Here is a 25,596-nt window from a genome sequence, read left to right on the forward strand (position 1 = left end):
CAGGAAATGATGAATACAGATGTTAAAATCAAAAATCACCAAACAAACAATTCCAATTGCAACTTTTCTCACACTCAGAAAACCCATTGACGAGGGGAATGTCCCACTTCTACAACATTTCTACACAAGAGATCTGTTTTCTTTGGTCTTTTCCACATAATATCAAAAAACTTTTATCGCTCTTAAGGGAACAATAGTACAGAACAGACTACTGGAGATGCTATTGTAACCAGTAGTCTTCCCTTAAAACAGAAGGGTCTAACTACTTTTTATATATACTTTAAAAAAAAAAGAGAGAGAGAGAAGAAAGAAAAAGAAAATGCAGCCTCAAACCCAATATATAGCTTGTCACAGACCAAAACAGGAATATAAAAGAACAGGTAGGAATTTAAGTTATGTAAAAGATTATTTGTTTGACTGGTGTGCGAGTATGACAAAAAAGATAGCAGAAATAGCACAGAACCAGATTTTTAGAAAGAAAATCCAGATACAGGCTGGGCAAATGTGGGATGCAGCACAGAGAAAATCCTAGACAGAACTTTTGAGTCTGGATACCAGATGAAAACAATCTCCTGTTGTTTGATCCTCCTATGCTCAAGGAAAAGGTACTTGGCACATCTTTTAAAATGAACAGGATTACAGGAAAGACATTTGTCTCCAACATCAAATTCTCTTTCTAACTGGAACAAACTTGTGAGGCCAAATGCTTGACTAACTAAAAAAAATGACAATTTTTTTTGGAAAGCCTTACAGTCTTCTCATTAACGTCACATGCACCATGGCATTTAGATGGGCACCATATTTTAGTGGCTCAAAAAATAAAATTTCAAATTACAGTTTTACCAGGAAGCTGTAAAAACACCCATTCCTGAAAGCAACGTGAAGTTTAATAGTGCATTACACTAAATAACATTTCTGGGGGCTAATCTGTACTGATGACTCCACACATACAATCTCTTTCCCACAAACCTGATTTCTAGAAATAACTGCACAGCTGTGAGATATGCTGACTCCAATATTAAACATCAAGAACTTTGAACACAAGATCTCAGTTCTAATCAAGCAGTTATATATGTTTAATGTAATGCTGTCACTGTAAAGCACAAACTCATTTCTTTGAGGAATTTGGATGAAGGAGAGATCCAGAGCTATATTCTAAGGCACAACCTGTGATACTCCCATGTAACATGAACAATTTAACTAGAATTCTGAATTTATGGATCACATACCATGAATAAAAGGATGGATATTTAAGGCTATGGACTTTTCCTGAGAGGTCAACAAACCAGCAAAATATACTGGCAGGTGCATTGTACTACACAGAGAATTTCTCCAGCCATCCAGCTATTATATTTAATCACCACAACATGCTTATGAATGAAGACAAATATAAAAAATAATAACAATACTCATGGCCTGGAAGAAGGGTCTATGCATTTTCAGACAAAACACACCACTAGGTCATCACCGTCAGCAATGCCAAACTTTATCAGCTTATGAGGGCAAGACAGAAACTGCCTGGCTGAATAATATCAAAGGTTCACCTAATTCATTTCCAGTCTCCAACTAGGCCCATGATCAGACACTCTGGAAGAAAGAATAACTATTCTGGCCAATTTACTTTCATGTTAAATCTCACCTGTGTGGTAAATAACAGCCAAGAGGAGTGGCCATGCCCACGAGGAACACACCTTCCCTGCTGGGCAGCCCAGGTCCTCGTTACACTTCCCAGTGGCTGAGCTGGACTGTACTCCACACAGTTGCACACATTCCTGCCTTTTTTTCATCTTCATATTTCTATTTGATTTTGTTGACTCTATGGAAATGGAGCCAACTCTTCTGCCAGTTTTAATGGATTTCTCCCTGAAATAAATAGAAAAATGCCCATCTGTAGTAGCTGCTAATTTAGTTCCTAATCTGTGTTATGCCAGACAGGAAGTTTCTTTGGCTTCAGGAAGTTTCAGAGGACTTTGAGGGAAAGACTAAGAAACACAGAAATGCAAAAGGGCAAGATTTATCTAGGAGGTGGCAGCAGCTAAACTCTTCGGCTAATGCAGCTGCTGACATTTCCAGCCATTCAGTGCATTCCTCCCCAGGGAGAATAAAGCTAAAAGAAACTACTTAGTATGAAACTACTGGATGTCCATTAAAAGTCATTCTAGTGGTGAAGATGAAGAGGCTCATTGGCAAAATACTCTTTGTATAAATCTAAAAACAACATTAAAAGCCATCCAAAAAGCAGGCAGTTAAACAGATTCTTTCACACTGAGAACCAGCAGTACAGGAGACTAAAATGGATTCTAGGAAAAGAATTACTTTTGATTCAAACCACTGATAAAGAGAATTCCCAGTCAATGTCTGCTTAATGCTGAAGAGAATGATTTTTTTGCACAAAGCCCCAAGAGGTGCTAGAAAATATGATTCAAAGAAGAGTTTTAGAAGCAAAATTCAAAGAATTTTGGGGGATGACAGATCACTTTTTTATATTAACACCTGTTACACAGTATAAAATAAAGAAAAAATAGCTTCATTTTAATGAAGGATAGGATTTAAAGGCTCTACCTATTCAAACACTGTGGAAATTATGGAATCTGAAATGGTAGTAACATCTGATGCTAATGAACTTGAGAAATTAATGGAGCCATGGTGATTTAAAATAATTCAGAATGAAGTTTCCTCAGAATATCTTTAAAATAACTAGCCTATGAAACACTGTAGCTTTGAGAAAGGAAGCTTTGTAAGGTATCTGTCAATGATGGTTTCTTACTCCAATAAATGAGAAGTCGTCTCTCTAGACATGACACTCCCTGGGACATTCAGTAGTAATTCCATAATTCTATTCCCTTATGCACAAAATGCTTCTGCACAGTAACCCCTTCAGGATCCAAATCAAGGCCAACACTTCAGTGCCCCAGGTTTTGTATGAAACAGCAACAATTCCTGCCCCCCAGAACTCCAAACTTGCCAGCACACCTGTATATTGGTCCTGTTCCCAGGTTATAGCTCTGGAAATGGGAAAAGACTGCATGAAATAGGAATGGACAAAAGCTTCACAGAAGCACTATTATACCTTCAAAGCAGATACCTCAGTCAAGTCTATAATTTACGTGTTTTCTGCCCTCTAGATACTATAGACACAAGCAAGGCAATGCATTCCCTGATTTAACCAGATTTTCTAAGGGCATGGGTTTAACTGCTGCTCACTGACCTCCCTCTTCATTTGAGTTCACTGCATATAGCAAGGTTATGTGAGCTTCACTGTTTGATTTAACGCTTTTGTTTCAGATTCACCTTATCTGTTCACCACATCCGTAGTTGGACAGCAAGTCAAGACATTTCCTTCATTATAAAAGCTAGAAAGATTGATAAATATTTTACCTTGTTATATAAGCCTGAAGTGAAAAGCCAAAAGAAAGAGACAAAAAACCTAAGTGGGAATCTTTGTCAACTTCTGTGAATGCCATTTAAGAAAACTGAACAGAAAATAGATGTACATGGAGAAGGCGTCTAAGGAAAACATTTCAATTCATTTTCAGCAAATCTGGTTTTCTACTTTTCTGTTGAAATGAAAGCACAAGTGGCAACAACTCCATGCCTACGCTTGTTATTGCCTACTCAAGAATCAAGTGCTCTTTCACTCAAGACTTGATTGTTGGAAAGAAAACTGTCAACCGGTGAGACTTGTTATCAAGCTGCAAAGTGAGAAAGGGTTGCTTGCTGCTACTAGTCTTGGGATTTCATCAAAATGGCTTTTAGAAGCACATTCTTTTGCTGTAATCCTTGGAGGAGCTCTCTTAGAGGAATAGCATGCGATGAGGTCAGAGTGAGAGGGCCCCCCAAGGCTTGGTTTCCTTAGTGTTCCCTCCCCAGTAATTGAGAAAACACAGTCCAACAGAGAAAAAATGAGATTCCAGAAGCTTCAGTTCTTCTCTTAGCTCTGTCAGTGCCCTGTTTTTACACATAGGAAAGTCACTTAATCTTTCTCTTCTTCAGTTTTCCCATCTGTAAGACATGACTGATACTATACTTTTAATGATGCACTAGGAGGTCTCAGATGATGTCTATTTACTCAAGCTAACTTGCAACAAATTAATCTGGCATTTGATCAAACCTCATGTTCTCTGTCCCCTGGCAAATAGCCTTCTACGAGCTGTAACCCACTTTCCATTCTCTGAGCAGCAGTTGCTCTCTTTGTGTTGTTCACAGCACCTATCCTGAGAGCTGGATAAATGAAGAAGGGGTTTGTTAGTTGTTTGGTTTTTTTTCCCGTAGCTCAGCTTTTCACATATCACCATATCTGTAGCATTATGCAAACATTAGGAACGTCCCTGATTTGTCTGATGCTTTGCAGCTTTAAAGGCTGTTAGGTTTCCCTACATGTTTAGAAAAGGCTGTACAAGAAGTGTTTGCTTTGGCTTGGCAAACTTCCAAGATTTTCCAAAGTGAATGCTAAATGTGGGTATTAAATAATATCTCAGGCAAGACCCTTCCATGCTTCCAGAGGTGATGGGGGAGGGCAACACACACCCTAAAACAAAACAGAAAGTGCAAAACATTCTGATTTTCACACTCAAAGTACAACCCTGAACCTACAAAGTAGTCTTTTACCGACGGCTGTCCCCACATTAACAGAATTAATAGAGTAAGAGAGTAACACAAGTACAGGCAGCTCCCACAGTCACTCATGATTCACACAACAAGATTAATCAGTCTTTGCAATCATCTGAGTTACCTTTTAAAAACCAAATGCCTTTCAATCACTGCCATTTCTTCTGTAACAAGACAGATCAAAGCAGCACACAACAGACATCAGAACCGGTACCCACCTGTAGCATCAGTTCACAGCGTCTACTTTCAGAGGAAGTAAGTTAAAAAAGAAAAGGAAATTGAGGGAAGGAGAGAAGAGAATGTAAAGGTAGTAACACCAGAATAAAGAAAGATATTCACCCCCTGTGATGTCTGAATGAGAGCTGGTGAGGGAATTCTAACAGGAGGTAATTTTGTTGGGAAGTGCCAATTTGTTTAAATAAGAATATGTCATGGAAACATCTATTTCAGGAAATCTCTACTGAACAAGCAGCAGACACAGTGGAAGAATGCCTGAATTCCTGCCAGGCTACCTCTCCGAGTGCTGGTAAACTTCAGTTTGCGTGAACTTAAACTCTGGGGTTACCCTTTTCTGCAAATGGCACCATGCTCATAGATCCTACAGCTTTTGGGCCAAACACCGGGCAGCTGGGTGCTGTGGGACTTTTAGCTCAATATGGGATTCACTCATGCCACACAGTGATGTACTACTATTTTGAATCCTCAAGGATTCTCATGCTATCGAGACCCTTGGGACAGAGAATGTTCAAGAAGTCAGGATAGCTAATTGTTACTCTGGAAGACAATAAAACATTTTAAATTATTTTTTGTGTTTTAAAGACATTGGAGTCCCCACTCCCCTCCACAGGAATGTAAAATTCCGTGTATTTTATTTCAGTCGCTTGTTAACAACCCATTGCTTGTCAGTAATACACTAAGCACACTTGTATGACTCCCAGTTTGCACAAACAATTCTCCAAAAGGATTGACATTAAAAATTTTAAAAGGTATTGACAGGACTAAATTATTTTGCATCACTGGGACTACTATCCACATATACTGATCATACATATGGAAGGGCAGATATTCCCCAATAAACAACATTCAGAGAAAGTACCACCCAATCTTTAAATGTAAGATCAATTTGCATGATGAATTTAAACAAAAGTTTCTGGGCCTGCATGTGTGTGTCACACAGGTATGAAAGTCTTCTTGGGATAAACCCTAGAAAAAGTTCCAGAGCATCCCAGAGCATCCCACCATGCTTACCACTCAGTTCTAGCTCTCTCTGCAGTACTTCAGCAGGAAACTACAATTATTGCTAATCTAAAGAAGACAGAGCAATGGGGACTGGAGCAGAAGCTATTTTAAGACATGACTAATAACTCCAAAAAGATAATAGCAGTTCCATTATATTTCAGTTATTAGTTGCTTGTGGAACAGTTTTCAATGAGACCTATACACCAGGGTCTACATATTAGTTACTAATTTTCCAAGGTTATACTTATCCTAAAAAGAAGTCTTTTAGACAATTAAAGGTATTTGACCTAGGTCAGTATTCTTATTAAACAGTTACGGTGAAGTATCAAAAGATGATTTACATAAACCAAATTACAACACATGTAATATGGGCCAGTATCAACATAACCTGATACAGAACACAGTGCAGGACAGCACACTGGGAACAAAGAGTCATAATTGTGCAACTAGATTTGGCCCAACAGATTGACTTTTATGCATATGATTAAATAATACTGTGAATGAAATAGTAATACGTGTAGAAATTAGATTTTTAGAGCTAAATTGCATCCGGTCTACAGTGCAGACCTTTACTGTGTCATTTAGCAAGAAGCCCACATGGCAGGTTAACCAAAGGTTCATTTAGCCCTGCCCCATATCCTGTCTTTGATAATAACCAAAGCAGATGCTTAAGAAAAGGGTATGAACATAGGGCAAGTATAGGGTATGTCCTGCCAATTCTCAGCAAACCTGCAGTTTAGAAACTTCCTGAGCTGGAACCTGACCCTATATCAGTATCTTTAATGGCTCTTTATGAACTACTTTTTCCATGACTTTATCTAATCACTTTAGGAAACCATTTGTACTTTGGCATCTCCAACATCCTGCAGCAATAGCTTCCACAATTTAATTAAGTGTTGCCTGATCATTTCACTTGTTTTTTGTCAAGTGGGAATAAATAATCACTATCTCTTCACTTTCTTCATGTCCCTTCTGACTTTATGTAGTTTCAGTATATCTTGCTTTTCCCTTATTAGTCACCTTTTCTCAAAACTGGAGAGACCCAGGTCACTGAATCCTCCCTTGCACAGAAGCCCTCACACTCCTCTGATCATTTCACTTTCTTTTGTACCTCCACAACTTCCATCATATTCTTGAGATGGGACAGCTGGAATTGCACAAAGCCTTCAAAAATGAGGTTGCACCACGTATTTTATTCTAAATGTGGAAAACATTAAGAACATCATTTATAACCCTTAATGCATTTATAGCATGCCCCAATTCCCCCTATTCAACTGTCACAGTATGTCTCTGTTCTTTATGTGTTTTGTCCTCAGCACAGCTCTGTGCTTTCGATCATCCCTTCACCTATGCTCTGTCAGCACCACATCTTTCTTCTCAATTTCTTCAAACCTCAAATACTAGACAGTAAGTTCCCTGACCCATACCCCTGAAAACCCGGAGGATTTATGGTGTCTCTCCCCATATCCATGCTTCATGCACTTCCCAGGTTTACATGCTGCATAATATCTATTGCTATTTATTTATCCTGCCCCTCTGCCTTAGCAGCTAATTTAAGCTTCAGAAAGATTCTCTGCACACTTTTCAGACATTTTAAGATCATTTTTTATGTATAAAAACACCACAAGGCATTTTGCTTAAAGAAGTAAAGCCAAGTAAGACATACTTGCTCAGGTACAATCCCAAAGATAGCTACACAAATTAGCCTTGTAAATTGGGGGTCTAGTCATATGTGTTCTCACAACCATATGGACAAAGAAAAGTTACCTTCAGGGCAGGCTCAGCTCACGCAGGGGGCAAATTACCCTTCAGAAATGCTTATATCTCATTGACTATATTGAGAATCTAGGACATGTATGATCCTAAATTTAACATCTCGGTTAAGTGAGATGACTCTGGAATTTTGCATTTCTAGGACAAAACAAACTGGGGTTATATGAAAACAGAACAGCAGTTAAGAATCCAAGCCAGACTCCCTCCACCACAGTATCCTAAACATTATAAGCAATAGCTAAAGTTTTAAAACGACTTTTTCCTAGGTAGGTTTTGTATAGCTAAAGTCAAACCATGCAGAAGTTGTCTTGGGCTGTGCCAAGCAAAATTCCCAGGGTGTTTGCTTCTGTTGGGAATTATTTTCAAATGGGGCGATTCATTGCAACTTCAGCTATCATGTTTCCTTTTTTCCTTATAAACTTTTACAAAATGGGCATTTCAAAGTGGCCTAGTTCATATCCAAATGTTTCTTCGTGGCAAGGATTTCTTTTCAGCAACACACAGTTGGAGCTCCAAGAATGAGCAGCAAAGCCACAGCAAACTCTCTTCTACTTCTTCTGAATGCTGTACAGTTCCTACATTAGAATTGCATTTCTTTTCTTGGTTTCTCAGTCTTCTAGTGTTACTTTAATGCAATTGCCTAGTTGTTAGCAGAACACTTATTGCCAGCTGTTTCCTTGGACTAGCCTTATGCTTCAGACTGACACAAGAAAACCAGACCTCAAGACTCACACAAATGGTGCACAGATCAATTGGCTCTGGGTACTGCTTGTTTCATTTTTATTTTAATTTCATTTTTTAATCATGACTGTAAACCAAAATAAACTGAAGGGAGTGAAACCACAAACAGCAGTGTACACGTAACTTCAGCTCAAGTTTCCAAGAAGCAAAAGTAGTCAGTTCCTCAGGGGAGCCTAATCCTTCACCCACAACTCTGTAATCCCACAATAGCAGAGAATGCATTTGCTTGCAGAATTTTATCTATGGATCTACAGTATTAGTTGTTGTATGAGGGCAAGACTAAGAAAATTAAGACAAACTGTTCATATACCCCTGTAAACAAGGAATGACAGGTAAAGGATGAAAACCAAAGACACCTAAACTGGTCAAAACAGGAGTCAAGCATCTTAGCATTACAATACTCTATTTTGGAGCACAACAATATTCAATAAAATTTTAAATCAAAGATATTGATTCAAATTGTATTGATCACCCAAAATGCTTCCAGGCAAATGCTACATAAGAATGTTTACTTTTCCTGCATTTTGGATAAGGATTGACAATTTTTTTTCCTAAGTAATCTAGGACTACCCTTATCCATCTGCTACTGGTTTATATTCTATTCTTGCCATTATTACATGCTACACTTGATTTACTCAAGGATAACAACCACACATCCCAAAACTTAATTCATAAAAAAAGCCCTAGTTGTTTGTCCATGATCCTTTCACAAATAGATTTAATTTTTTATTCTACTGTTATTTTTTGCCAAAGAAAATTTGTACTAGAAAGGTGTATAGAGAAGAGGCTGAATTACTCAGTTTATGCATGGAGTGAGCAATTGCAACACAAGTTCATCCATTACAAGTGAAGACACCTCCTTCAGTGCATCTCTAACTGCTCTGATGGCTGTGACAACAAATGGAGGTTCTTGCAACAGGTGCAAGTGTTTACCAGAATTTAGTTCAAACACATCACATCACACTGCATATTAAAGAACAAGAAAGGCAACATTGTTGGAAAGCACTGCCCAAAACTATTATATATATATATATTAATGTTGCCATGTCATCAGACATAAAAGAAGATAAGTTTTAAACTCATTTGAACAGACATTATTTGCTTTGCTAACTAAACCACCACCACAGTGGCATTACTTTAGAATAACAAATATGATCAGAAGAGAGACATGAAAGTGTGACTCCAGATTTCCTCTGCATTAGTCAGAATGATGAACACAGAAACCAAATGCCAGAGAAACAAAACACTACAGGCTCACAACAAAGGGCAAATACAGGATGCCTCTGAAGAGCCAGTCACTGCTTTGTTGTAGAGCTTGTGTGAGGCAATTAGATCTGTGATTTTGGCAATCTAGCCAGAAGTGTCTCAATATGTTAGACAGATAGCTGTGTGCTGTACTCAGAAATGCAGGTGAGGAGAAGGACTTGTTCTGGGCATTGAGGAGATGTATGATCCCCATAAGTGAAAGAAGAGAAGCAAAAATTGTCTTCAGACAAAAGTATTGCCTGAAGTGGCTCTACTTTTAACAGCAGAAAAATAATCACACAATAGTTATCAGTACATATTCTTCCCAATACTTGTATGTGATCTCACCTCTTGGACTCCGGCCTTCACACTGAACAAGGGGACACTGAGACCACTACACAATAAAAGAATGATTTCCCCTTTTGTGAAGTTTGGGGGGGTTTGCCTTTTTTTCCTCTCCCTTGATAAGAAAATAAAGAATACCAGGAGCAAACCCATAACCTATTTAATTCTAGTTTGAGCAATTCAAAGCCTTGACAGAGTTTTTTTAAGTTGCAAAGCAGGCTATTTTATAGATCTTTCACTCCATCCTATGCCATCACTGATAGTCACTCTATTTTAAGGCATTCTTTCTCACTCAGTTTTTCCAAGACAAGAGAACTCCCCTTCTCTTTGCTAATACTCAAGTCCCCATGTACCATTATACCAAAATCTTAGGAACATGCTTTCTTTTCCCTCAGCTTTTCTTGACAGGTTGGCAACATTTTAGCCAGTTTAGCTTTTGACAAACAAAAACTATTCTTCCTGTTTGCCACTTTGGAAAGCGGTGTTTATTTGAAAGAATAGAGCCAGAGATGATATTTGATGAAATGGCTGTTCATATGGCTGTGATATAAATTGTTCCAAATGGTTCCTTCCTTTGTTTATGGACTTCCCCCAGTCACAGTGTAACTGGTGAAACAGATTTGGGCATGGCTTGACAGATCTCTGCATTAGTGCTGCTCAGCGTTACATAAGTCTCACTCCTCCCAGAACAAGACAAGCAAATTCATTTCCCCATAATCCGAGACCCTTCTGTAAGAAGGATAAAGATCTGGGCTGAAACACAAACTCTGACACGCAGCCTGATGTGCTGCCCTCACAAACTCAGCCCTCTCTCACCACCACGCATCACTAGACAGAAGCTGGATTCTTGACTGGGAGCAGAAATATGTTTTCAACTCCTTTTCCCATCAATACTGAATCCAATATCTAAATTTAGATTTGAAAAAGCTTCTCAAAGAGAACTAATGAAAATTATGTGACTTTTTACACAATCTATTGATTTCCTCTCTTTGTATTAAGAGGTTGCTTCAAAAATGGGTATGGCTAAATTCCAAAATCCTGCGCTAGGAGATATGCAAGGAGAGAACAAGACATCCTCCATAAAAAGATTTTTCAACTGGGAAGGTAAATATGTCCATTTACCAAACAGACTAAGCTTGCAGATGCAAGAGGCCTTACTAAAATAATTGAAAATGTAAGCTGCATGACAGAGTTTGGAGCAGAGCTTTGCACACACACTCTCTGCAATGATTACAGCCATGGAACTGTGCCCACCACAGCAATAACTGAAGTCAGATGAGGGATTCATGTAGACAGGGCTGCTCCTACAGTCTGGCTCTCGCACACTGCACTAGATATTCATTCTGATCTCAGCGGGAAAGCATGTGTTTGCAGAGCTGGTTTGGGCTGCACAAAGTTAAACTCTTTATTAAATTTTCTAGTTGGCAGTAGTCAGCAACAACTTTCAAGCATGCTAAAAAAGTTTATTTTTGAGATCCAGATTTATACAGTGGAGTGCAGCACATGTTTTCTGAATCAATGTTTCCCCCTCCTTCCCTGTGGAGATCAGGGCTGCAATTTTTCCAGAACTGTTTAAGATTAAGACTCTAGCCCCCCTTTCAGAAATTCCAAATTTTAACTGGCTACAATTCCTGCAGTGTAACCATTCAGTACTACTGGCACTGTTCTTAATCTGAATTTTTGGTTTAGATCAGTTTGTGGTCAAGTGAAAGATGCTCCTTCAGAAAGGAAGGTATAAGCAAAGGTTTGCGGCTAAAGTTACTGAAGTGCAGGCAACTGTAGATAACTTATCTTGTCTTTTTTTTAAATCACGCAAATTTGATCTTATTTGGAAGTAACTAGAACATTTACAATCATTTTGCCTACCTTGAAAGCAGCTCTTTTCCAAATACCTGAAAAAGACAAATTTTTAAACTATCATTAAATATCAAATTCACAAAAAAAAAATAAATCCAAAAAGTAGTTACCTTACTAACTGAGTTAAATCACTAAAAGCATAAGTTAGTTCTTACAACATGTAAAACCCACAGAAAGCATAACTTTCTATAATAAACTGGTGATTGAACTTTTTAAAGGTCAGATTTAACTAGTTGGTGGCTAACTGTAACACAGTGGGCATCGATAAAGTCAATTTGTGTCACGGAAGTGATGGTATACACACAAAAGTTAACATAAAATTTTTGGCAACAGTGTATTTTAAAAAACACTGTCATGCAATTTTTAAACAAGCTGAATTGAAAATAAATCTCAGAAAACTTGTCAGCACCTATAAACATAGACAAATTGACCTCTCCACCACCCCCTGCACTCATTCTTGCCAAAAGAAAATTGCACACAAAAAATGAAATCACTTTCAAACCTATCTGCCAAGCCCACAAGGGGAATTCAGATCACTATTTCTATCTGTAAATGTCTATTTTAGCCACTAAAGCAGAAGCTCCAAATATAGAACATTTAATGCCAGTGTCAACTCTTAAAATCAACTCCATAATTTAAAACCTCTGTCACTCCTCTGCTCAATTATATATTGCAACCAAATACACTTTCAGCTGAAACCCTGTGCATCACTTTTTTAGGCTGGGTCATGGAGGCATTCCTACTAAGGAAACAGGGAGGACCACTGCTGGAGGAGAATGAAGCACCTACAGCAAGCTGCAAATTTAGTTCCACACTGTAATTTTGCAAGACAAAAGTGTTGTCTTAAAACACACAGCTTATGTTTGCAGTTCAATCAATCATGAAATGACAAAATATATTGACAAGATTTTCAAGAAAACACTTTTTGTAGCTGTGCCCTACTGGGTTACACAATGCAGTGACACAGTGTGAAGAGCTATAAACTTTACAACCTTTTAGGCTGAATGCTTTCTGCCAAGCACATCAGCAGCAACACCAATATACCAGAGAACAGAAAGAATTATCCCTGCTGCTCGTACAATGCTGGTGTCTCTCTGGAACAGTGAATCTCCTACGTGTCTCCTCTTTTTTCCATCACAGGGAATAGGATTAGCATTATGTGCAATCATGTACCTGACAACTTAAATCTCACATTTCTTGTGCTCCAGCCCTCTTAGGATGAGTTTATGGCTAACCCATGTAAGGGAATGCCCCCCTCTCATGGGAAAATTTCTTGATGCAAGACTCAGACATTAGCGACGCACTGAGGAACAACTGAAGAGCGAGAGCCTTGAGAGGACACTCCATCACACTCCCAAGCACCACGGAAAGAACAATTTGCTGGTTTTTCGGACAGTGCTGACACATTTCCTGCTCAGAATAAAACAAATCAGGCATCTAGCCTCTTATTTTCAATCAGGACATCCTTTAGTTTGCATTAAGAAGAAGAAAAGCAAAAGGTCAGGTATAAATGATGAGCCATATTGAATCAGTTCAACAGTCAAAATTTGTTTATGGTTACATAATAGGTGAAAATGGGGAAAACTACCAAGCTGCTAGAGGGCAAATCAACAGCCTTCAAACTGTAGCAACAAATTAGAAACTTCAAAACCCCCTCCAAATTATTTCAACTGTACCCATTTTAACATTTTTTAGCTAAAGAAAGAAATTCTTTCAAAAAAGAAAAAAAAAAGTAAAAAATTAAGTACAATTAAGTTTCAACTGCATTAAGTATAATTGTTACAACAAAGCATGAGAAAGAAGAGTAATAGGGTTTATATAATAAAATTTTCTCTATTTAAAACAATTCAATACTTATGTAGCTACAATGGAATGCTACTCCCACTAGATTTCCATTGCACTTCTGCAAACTAGATGAGTTGATAGACAAAATAGGAGGTGTTCTTGGACAGAAAGTGTAGCTTTTCAGTTTAGTTTTATGAACACCACAGTTTCCTTAAGAGTTTCAATGTAAAAAGGTTTGTATAGTACAAAAACATGCAGCTGAACTCATTGTGCTTCGAGGACCATCGACAAGTTTTAATTTTGCACACCAAAAAAAAAGAAGAATCACCTCCTTTAGGACATTTTTATGAAAAGACAAGGATTAGTGGTAAGTACAAGGACTAACACTGGGAATTAGCTAACTATGCTGAAGTGTCAATGACAGTGGAACCAGTTTGAGAAAATCTCTTTTGCTTATAAGGAAATATAAGGGACTCCCCTGACACTGAATTTTTAATGTAAGCTTGTTTCAGAGTATTCCACTTTGTTAACTTATGAAAAATGACCCATTATGAGAAAGTACTACATTAAAATTTATCTTCCCCTTTTGTGCCTGTATCACTTCCTAAATATGAATTGAAGACGCATAAAATGTAGTTGAAAAATGAACATGATGAAACTGATGCATGAGATGGGATCCCTTCCCACACCAACAATGCTTGGAAGTTCTTTTAAGTGCAAGACATCCTTAAAATGGAGGGGGAATGACTTGGGAAGTTTATACGCTAAAAAAGGTATTGCATCACTTGGAGGATACTGGACTTGTTGCCAGTCCTTGCAAGACTGGGCAACCTGGTATTCTCACTGCCACCACATTCTTGCTGGTCTTGGAGCACAGACACCAACTAGAACAAATTCAGATCCTCCCTCTTGCTCCAAGAGGGCTGAATCAGCAGAGACATTCACATGTTAAAAAAGCAAACAAGGCCTACCAGAAGTATGCATTCAATGGGTATTTCCTGGTTAAAATGAGGTAATTGAGATTAGAGGTAAGATTTGTGTCCTACCAAGAACAGTCAGCACCTCAAAATCAGAAGAGATAATTATCCAGCAAATAACAACGCACCAAATGCATAAAAAGAAAAGAACAGTAAAATAGAAAATGGAAAGTCTTTCAAAGCATGAAACAGCATTATCTTAAAAACGTCTTTCCTTTTGTGGAAGATGACTGTGGATTGAACTTTGAGGAATACCCCAGGACTCACAGCTTATTTATCTTTTGTTGCCTTGCATCACACTTGAGAACCAGGAATGTTTTATTTGCAATGTCTTCACTTGAGGCCGTCCATCTGCATGTACCACTGTAACCCAGCTCGTTCCAGGAGCTGCCAGCACTGTCCACAGCCAATTCTTTTCAGACCAAGTAGGTTTTCCCATGTAGTACATCACCTCTTTACAAATAGTTTCTCAAAATTCATGGAAAAAAAGCACACACAATGCACCATCCAGACAGATTTCAATTAACCCAGTGGGTACCTATAAGGGCAACAAGCAATTAATGATACAAACTGTCCAAATACCAGGTTCCATTTTCCCCTGAAAGAAGAAAAAGGATGTGTTAGAAGAAACACATAAACTGTTAGTCAAAAACACATTATTATTGCCCATTTATCCTGGTATGAGTAACTGTTCAAGGAGATACAAATACCACAATATTTAGGCACATTTTCTTCCTTGGCACAGGTGGTTGCTGGAAAATAATCAAGTCATGAAATGTTCTGCCTTTCTGGTGGTTTAATTCTCTAATTTTCCCCTCATCCTTAATATATACTTTTTTAAAAAAAATTATTCCAACAAATTTGAACTAACACACATCTAAAAAACAAACTGCAGAGTTGGCTCATAAGTAAACTGCTCCAATTACATCTAGGAAATAAGTTAAATTTCTTATCATATTTAAAATATATTCAGAAACATTTTTCTCTGAAAACATGCAGCTCCCTACTTAAAGAAGGGAGGGTAGCTCTCGGAAACTCTGATTTTTGTTGGTTATACATAGGCAGTTGAGGACAGTGGGAAAGGCATATGTCAGAAGTGTAACATATCAGCAAAATTACATCTGATCAGAGACACAGATCTCATTAGTGACTCACCAAAGCATCAGAACCTTGAACCTTGTCACAAATAAATAGATATGATCTAAACATTTCAGGATCAGAGGTGGAATGAAACTATTCTGGAAGCTCACAACTACTTCTGAGTAGGGAAGCGTGGAGTTCAGGCCCAAGTATGGAACCACTGCTTGGAAAACAAGCTGTAAACTTCCTTTAAGGTGTTCAAGTTTCTTCCAATCGCCAAATTCAACTGTAAGTTTTACAAGGAGATACTTTCCAATTTTGTTGCTATCAGAGAACAACTTCTTTAGTGCTCAAATAGTGGTGATGAGCAGGCTATAAAACCCGAGAAAGGATTAGATAGGCCAGCCTTGAGTGACTAATACAAAATTTCCTTTAATTTAGTGCCAAAACCAAGAGAATCTGAGGACCAATGAGGTCAGGAATATCGCAAGAAACAACGTTTCCAGAAGGAAAGTAGACCTGCTACTTCTCATTAAAAAGGAACATACATCAAAAGAAGTATTGCAGTATTATTTCCTAAAAGAGCACCTAAGACTGCAAACCCGTTTGTTTTTAAATGATTTCATCTCTTTGGTCCTCTGGGACTTCCAGACATATTGATAAACGAAACTGGTCTGATTACTCTGGCATCTTGGCATGTAATCATTTAAAACAGAGACACTTCCTAACTTGTGCAAAATTGAAACATTTGTTTGAGAATAATTAGTGCCTTAGCCCAACAATGCTTGGCAGATTTTTCTCATTAGTTGAGAAAAATGATTGAGGCAGGCAGACAAGCAAGCAGACTTTGTCAGGCATTCTGTGAAAATAATTTGGACCACACACTTGGCTGCAGAGCCAGATAACGTATGTTGTTCTTTGCTATCTTAACAGGTAGGATTAAAAAAAAAAAAAGATACAACAAGACATAACCATCTGGCACACAAAAACTGAATTGAGAGAACTTTTCACATCTTCTAGTGCAGCTCTTCCATGTTCTCTGTGTGAGCCACAACAATCAAGTCATCCAGTGTTAGGGCCCAGCACAACTCTTATTTTCTTTTATATTTCCTATTGTACAGTCAGAACCAGAGCTGAAAATATTCATTGTGAGTCACAGGCTGTGCAGGTCCCAGAATAATATTTGCAGAGTATTCATGCTGGGATAGCCAACTGTGCTTTCCTTCTCCAGGGATGTTTTAACTTGCAGAGCATGTTCAAGGCAAACTGGGATCAGGAAAATATCAAATCACCACATGTTTTAGTAGGCTGTACAACTTCCAGACATGTTTCCTTTCTGAGGTCCTTCCAGAAATCAGACTACTCACAAACAAAGACAAAACTCAAGGTGCCACGTAACTTAACTATACCAAAACAAACTTCACACAGTTAATGTTATTAATGTAATTGTTTGCTATTCAGGTCAAACATTCATATATCAGTGCAACGAAATCAGGTACAGGATACAGCTAAAAGATTTTTGACATCCAGACATATCAAGAACTTCTAATCTCTGTGTTTCACATTATTTCAGTGAGAAAGCAAATTTTGGGTTTTAACATGAATATACAAAACAGATCAGCTGGTCAAACTATCAGATGTAAATGGATACATTGTAATTTATACACTTCAATTCATGAAATAATTACATTTGCTAGCAACATTTACATATTTCCCATGTCTGCCTGCAGCCTTTAAGTAGCCATTTGGCCTATTATGCTTAGATAACCACCTGGAACTCCTTCCTGGGAAAGTTCCCAAGTCTAGACACTAAAAATCACATATGTTTCCAATTATAAGAAACTATTACTATAAGGCCAACATAAATCTCCTACATCAACAATCAGTTGCCAATTGTATCACATTCCGCAATAAGCTTTCTTACTATAACTAATTTATGGAATGCTTGGCTTAGAAAATCAATAAAATCAGGAGAAATGGAGAGATAAAAATATCAGACCTTGACATCAGAGTGAACATTTGAACCCAAATGTTAGCTTTGAATGGAAAAAAAGCTGCAGTGAACTGGATCAACAGAACTATAAATTGTACAATATAAAAAGCTTCACTGTGCAAACAACGATGGCTGTTACTCACAGTATCCATCACACTCATTCCTGCATCATGCACACAAGGTTCTGTAAAAAACATATAACAATAATATTAGTGGGGTTTTTGTCTTGCTATGTTACACATCTACTACACAAGAAGCCAGATCTACAGTAAGGTTTTTTTAAACAATGCAACAAAAATCGAACGAGATCTGTTCCACTTTCTATCAATCACTTTTAAATGTTTTTACCATGATTGTGAACAGCAACTTTCAAAAATCAGCTGATTTTTAGGAAATTCTAGAAAACAAAGATGATTCAAAATGAGTTTAGTAGGAAAACAGCCTTTACCAAAACCAAATTGCATGTAGAAAATTGACTTTTTATACATACATAAGAGAGAGAGGGATTGAGATCACACTTTGAAGGACTAGTGAAAACATTTGTAATTCAAATAAAGTATTACAGCATTTTCCCTTTCTTCTAGGCCCCTGTTGCTGAAATACCTCAGCATCCACTGTTGTCATCACTTGCATGAAAATAAAAAACCAAGGAGAGCAAAACTTTACAAAGCTGTCTTCTGCAATTACCAGAAAAAAGTTCAGTATGTGATTGCATTTATTTAAGTTCAACAAATTCCTGGCATTCTGATGACTGTAAAACAATCTAGGGAAAAATTATACTTGTTAAACTGTTATAAGTTTTTTTTCCTAAATACCATCAACTGAAGAGAAAGTTGGTCAGAATTTTAATTCCAGCAACAGTTGGGAATCAGAAATACTTCTGATGGAAAACATATAGCATTTAGGCTGAAGTTTTTCTCCTTCCCACTCATTAAAAGAAGTTTATTCCTTGGAACAAAAGAGTCACCCTAATAACACATTGGCTAGGAATTACCTGGCAAAAGACTTAAAGTCATAGTAACACAAGGAATATTATTTTTCATTATAGGATTTTCCACAAGATAATATATTCAGCAAAGCATGGTGAAAAAAAAAAAAAGAATTTAAACAGACTCTCAAGGTCAGTCTTTTTTTTCTCCATATTTGAGGTCTTCAATCTTCAAAGTATGGAGGTGTCAGTCAGCACATACATTTCATTTGAAAGGTCCATCAGAAGTAAAATACAGATAGCAGTTATTCCCTTTCATACCTCAGAAGTGAACTACACTCCAAAGAATTCCGCACAGCTCACGTGTGGATGAGACTACAATGATGAAGAAGTTACGTACATTGTGCAACCATTAACTTTGGAACAGTGCACATTCCATTTCGTCCTCCATTCTTCCTTTTGAAATGGAGTTATCCTCTGGGTTAATGTAGCTGGTTGAGAAAGTCAGCGGCTCATTCGAGGTTTAGCAAAAAAAAAAAACACCAAGAGAAGCATAGATACAAATGAATTGTGTCAAACAAATTAGAGTTTTCCCCCAAACAAAGGATGGTTTTAAAAACCACACTTTCTCAGTATTATTGTCAGATTAAACTCAATATAATTACAAACCAAACAATTATCAGAATGCTAATTTCATGGACAGCACATTAATTCACCTCTTTTCTCATTTCTTAATTACTTCCCTTATAACACCACATTATATTACTGTTTACCTTCAAGCAATTCCTGAAAACAACATTGTGTGAGGCAGAGGTACTTTGAGGTGGTTTTAATGACACCTTCAAAGAGTAAAGACTTGACTCAGTACTGAAAAATAAAATTCATGATTAACCTGAACAAAAAAAATTTGAATTTAGATTAATCATTCAAAAGCAAAGCACAGTTGTTTTTTATATGTTTAATAACTTCATATGCTGGATAGCTTTGCACTAATGTACCTCACTTCTGTGAACAGCTTAAAATTTTACATACTTTGAGTCACTCCAAGTAACTTTTTTCAGGTTTGTGTTCTAGAGGAAATCCCCTAAACATCTAAGCAAGCCCCACTTTTCTGACAAGCAACCTAGTAATTCAGAATTTTTTTTCCCCCATACATATATAGAGCTTAATACTAATACAAAATCACTAATGGCTAAATCCTACTGACTTCCAGTTAAATACAGACTTCCACCTACCAGAGTTACTTTTGAGAGTATACAGATACCCAAAACCACAGATCAGCACCTATCTGGATTTTCAAAAGTAAATAATGGTTTAGACCCTGATACATTTTAACAGAAACTAGATACTTTGCCTAGTTAGACCCTTCTGAAAATTCTAGAAGATGCCTTCATGCAGCAATTTTAATCCTGATGTTCCCTCCCCATGAGTGCTTGACTTAACCCCCGTTACCCTTTGAGCACCATTACTCATTTTCCAGCATTCAAATTACAGATATCTGCATATACTGTCTTACTTCTGCACCAGCTACATGCAGGTGATTATTTTTTAATGATATGAAGAATTAGGTTACGACATACAAATAAAGCAGCAAAATCTCAAAAAGTTTCATTGACTTGACAGAAAGAACTGTTGTTGGGAGGCTGGGGGAAGGTAGTTGTTTTGATTTTCCAAACCCACAGAAATGCAATATTTAGTAACAGCATGTGACAATTGCCTTGGCAGCATTTCCAGAAACTGCAAACATGCCCATATCCCACCCGCTGTGTCATTCAACACACACAGCCCTCCGACACCAAGTGGGGGAAAAGGACCTCAGACAGGGAGCAATGTAAGGATTAATCCTCTGCCCAGTGGAGGCAGAGAGGATTTTATCACTGAATCACACATAATGGAGACATTAATTGGGTTACCTGCGAGATAGAGCATAAGAGCTGTTAAAAAGAAAGGTGGGATAAAATAAAAAGCACAGCACTGATGTATCAGTAACCATAATACAATCAGGGATAATTTGTGACCTAATTGAGAAACAGAGGCAGAGACATAAATTTTCCAAGTGCTATATGAAACATTAGATGCCCGTCTTATTAAAGATGCTGAGATTTGTGTCTCTAATTTGGCCTGAAGTGCACAAAATGTCCTAATCCTCAAATATTTCTGCAAGTACATTTTTCAAGTTCTCAGCAAAGGAAGAGGAGTGCAGATTAAGTTGCCTGGGATGAAATGAGCCATTCATCAATAAATACAGCAGCAGAATAAGTGATAAAGTTAGCCAGAACAGGGCACAGCTAGCCAGTAAAAAACAGAAAAAAAAAAGGTAGAAAAGGTATTGGTAAGGATACACAGTTAACACAAGACAAAATGAATGATAAATAGGGAGAGGCACAGACTGAAAAAAGAAGGGGTCATTCAACAGCAGTAACACAACTAACACCTTTCCAAGATGGATGGACTCAAGGATCAGACAAGGCACAGGGAGCAGCTGCACACGTATGTTACCAACAAATAGACAGATTTTATAGAGATGTCAAATGAACATTACATCCCAATATCAACAGGGGTGGACAGCTAACTGACCCCTAATATAGGACTCTTATCTTCCAAGAGAAAAAACTGAAATGCTGTGGGAACTTCAACTCACATAGTTGTAGATGCTGTTTTATCCTAGGAAATTATATGACATCCTAAATTCTCAACAAGAAAAAAATTACCTTCCAGACCTGTCAGAAATTAAGCTGGAGAAGCAAACAGGTATTTACATTCCTGGTTAGACATGGAAGCACTTAAGATGGGAAGTAGTGAAATAGGGAGAAATCCCCTTTTCCTAGAGACATATCCTGGCTGAACAATGACACATCACTTTTACTTCCTTTGACTAAGCAAGGAAAAGATACAAATCCCTACTTTTTGGAAGAAAGTAAAATTCTAATGAAAAGCATAAAGTCCAACTCTTCTTTCCATGACTCACAAGTAAACCTCAATACCTTGGCTACCAAAACTCACCTCTGAGGCATTCCTCTGTAGCTCTTCTGTAATGCTCAGCAAGCCAGTGGAGCACTCAACGGAAGAAAGGTTGTGTTTTTAGGACATTGTAAGTAACACCGAAAAAGAAAAAGGGAAAATCACAGGGGGGAAATGGATTTTGTTAGGTTTAACTTTGATATAAAAACATAGACTTACAGATTAATCACCAATGAGAAGCACATATTTGAGAGAATAGCAAGCAAATGGTTTTTACAGCATAGTGTGCCTTACAATGCCCTTTTCACAGAATCACAGAATAAACTAGGTTGGAAAAGACCTCTCAGATCGAGTCCAACACCTAACATCACCTTGTCAACTAGACCATGGCACCAGGTGCCACATCCAGTCTTTCCTTAAACACCTCCAGGGACTGTGACTCCACCGCCTCCCTGGGCAGCCCATTCCAATGCCCAATCACCCTTCCTGTGAAGAACTTCTTCCTAGTGTCCACCCTAAACCTCCCCTGGAGCAGCTTAAGACTGTGCCCTCTTTTCCTGTCACTGGATGTCTGGGAGAAGAGCCTGACCCCCACCTTGCTACCACCTCCTTTCAGGGAGCTGTAGAGAGTGATAAGGTCTTCCCTGAGCCTCCTCTCTAGGCTAAACAACCCCAGCTCCCTCAGCCTCTCCTTATAGGATTTATGCTCTAGACCTTTCACCAGCCTTGTTGCCCTTCTCTGGACACACTCCAGCAGTTCAATGTCCTTCCTAAACTGAGGGGCTCAGAACTGGACACAGCACTTCAGGTGTGGCCTAACCTGTGCCAAGTACAGGGAAGAATCACTTCCCTAGTCCTGCTGATCACACTATTCCTGATGTTAGTATTCAATTGTTTTCATTAAAGAGGGGAAAATCCCACGGGCTGTAATGGAGGGCAGGTTCACCTCTCAGGTTACTATAAATAGAAAAAAAAAAGTCACCCTGTTACAAACACCCTACAGTCTGAGAAAGAAGACAAATAAGCAAACAGCAGGAGCATAAAGATGCACCAAGCAGAAAAACCTCCCAGAATAATGCAGCAAGCTGCACCTCTCCACTTCCAGAGTTAATGCCTAAGTCATCCCAGCTTCCAACTCAGAAACTTGCCTCTTCCACTAGATCAAACAGACATTCATGACACTCCCTGTATTATTCATAATACTGAGATTAGAAAGCTTCTGGGAGGAGATAATGCACACCCTTTGTCTAAGAGATCCCTTGGAGACTTGGGTGCTGACTGTAGGATATCCCTGCACAGAACAGTCAGCATTGTCACATAAGATGGCAGGCTAAATTGGGTGGAAAAGTAAATGACACAAAGCAAAAGCTCCCACTCAGATGTGCTTTGTCAGGATAAGGCTCAGATGTGAATTCATGCAGCTCTGAGGCAGGAGTGCAAACATCTGTTAGGCACAACAGGCTCGACTCACTGATGGGAGGCAGCTTCTTTAAACTGTTCCAACAGTGAAAAATAGTTTCCAGACAAGCTTCAACTTTCTAGGAGAGTTCCCCTTGGGTGGAGAAACCATTGCATGACATGTCATGGTATTAGCTAAGCAATTTGCTAGTCCTTGTATGGCAATACCTACAGGAGGGTATGGAAAGAGCGAACACTTCAGTATGTGGACAATATCTCTAACAGCTAGGAACACATTAAACCAGCTTTTAATTAGCTCTATTCTCATACCAGGATGAGGCTTGGCCTGCATTTAGTTGAGTATAAGATGGCTTACAGCAATTTTTTCCACCTAAACTTGTATGGGCTAGGGAGCCTGAACTTGAGACAAAATAGATATTAAAGCAACACTCTTTAGACAGGATGCACTATTATTCACAAGAATTTGTGAGCATTTTGAAGCTCAGGATGGGTCTGGTAAGAATTCTCGACATCTGGTTATGTCTGAGTCCAACATCACTGAGGTCTGAGCCACTGGGATTTTCACAAAGCAGCTGCAAAATATTGCCTGGCTGCCCTCCAGCTACTGTGACTCTGAGGACTGTGTCTGGCAGGACAGACCATGCAATGTGTCTTCACAAAATCGTGCTGTAATTATGAGAAATCACTCACAAGGTAGCAGCATAAGAGAAACAGCAGGAGACAGGCAGGATAGTGAATTTCAGGACCATATGAAGACATTAATCAGCATAAGGAATGAGCTTCAGGGTCAGTACAGACATAAAACCAAAGCAGCCAGATTATAGCAGGAAAAGAGTAATTTCAGCTGATATAAAGAACTTGGAAACGGCTCTCGGATTATAATCACAGAGGCTGGATGAACAGCCTTTGATGCCAGCCATTACACACCATTCTCCAGATGAAGAGTTCCTCATCTCACATGTTCCTGTTTTAGGGATACATACCAATAAATTGTGGCAAACATTTTCATAATTTTGCTTTTAAGGACACCTGAAAGGCCAGTAAAGTTAAAATTAAAAACCAAGAATAAAGAAACAGCCATTCTTAGTTTAAATTTTACCTGCCAAACTTTTGTCCAAACCTAATGTATCCACCAACATCTGTTTAATCTTTGGCATTAAAAATGCTTCTGCAATTTTAATTACTAACATTTGAAAAATCAGTGACAGGGAACCAGACAGTTTACTTTACCCATGAATGCAAGCAGTGGGCAGAAACGTGGAGTAATTTATTTCAAGCTTAATCCTAGGGGAAACATTTATATGAAGAGTAAAAACCATAAATCTTCAGTTACTTATATCTACTAGTGAGACAAATCAATTTAAAAACAGTTAAAAAATACTGAAAAATATCTTGACTACTAGGAGGAATCCAAAACATTTTTTTCAAAGATACACAAGCTCAGCTATAACTTAATATAAATAAAAAAAACTTTAAAAAATTTCTTTTTAAAAATTGAATTTAAAAAAGTTGGCTGAACAAGTACACTAGTAAAATATTTATAAGATAAACTGCTTTGTCAGCCATGATCTAAAACTAAAGCACGAAGGTGGCTCCTGGTTTCCTCTGAGGGGAAAGGTTAGAAAACTGATGCTCAGGTGTCATGGTCTGCCCTAGCAGAGACAGTTGGGGCACAAATCCTCACTCAGTGCTTGAAGGTGGAACTGCCACGAGAGACAAACACCACAGGACAGCAAAGGCCCCACACCTTTACAGCATCAATCTGTCACAGACATGGGTTTTTTCTGAAAGGAGGCAACAGTATTTGCTATGAGGATCAGCAGTTGAATATAAATGAAGCTGGTGCTGCCCACTCATATATGTTTTAAAAATCACTAATAGTGACCCACAGCAAGAGCAGGTTTGCATACACAGCTCCATCTAATTTCATGTTTCCTTACCTGTTCCTCTATCACTGTTACTTATCACATCCTTGAGCATTTTCCTGCCAGAATAAGGTTTTTGCTCATCTCCTTTTGGCCAGGGAATGTTGCAGTAAATTCCATTGTTTGGCTTGTGCTATTATGGCTTTTCTTGGGGCATCTCTCCATTGCCAAAAGATTCCTGCTGTCTCAGCTCAAGCAGACTTCCTCCAGACCTTGGGAGGAAAAGGTAAAGTGGGATAGTGAAGAGAAACAGGACCACTTCCAACAGAAGCAGAAGAAAACTTCTTGACAAGATGAACTGATCTCCCTTCATTCGGAGGTGAAGTGTTCCTACAAAACAAGGAAACCAATTTCTGCTTAAGTGAGCCTTGGCAAAAGTGTTACAAGAGTTATGTTTTGGAAACACAGACCGTTTGAAAGGTGAGCAGTGCAGTCACCAGGGCCTATTGATTTCTTGCTGCAGACTTGGGTCTGTAGTAACCTACATTTCCACAGAACACCGATGCTAAAAAATAGATTATTTTGTGGAAGATTTGCACTTGGCCAAAGCCTGCAACACCTGGCTGGCTCAAATACTGAATATGTATTGTTTTGGTTTTTTGCCAGTACAATGCAATGCAAGCATTTTCTAAGCATATCTAATGTGTGCTACTTTCAAGAAACCCTCTGCTTTAATGAAAACACAAAGCAGAATAAAATAAAGCACAAAAATCATTTCCT

Source organism: Lepidothrix coronata, unplaced genomic scaffold (genome assembly GCF_001604755.1).
Source record: "Lepidothrix coronata isolate B3197 unplaced genomic scaffold, Lepidothrix_coronata-1.0 Scaffold11, whole genome shotgun sequence".
Classification (NCBI taxonomy): Eukaryota; Metazoa; Chordata; class Aves; order Passeriformes; family Pipridae; genus Lepidothrix; species Lepidothrix coronata.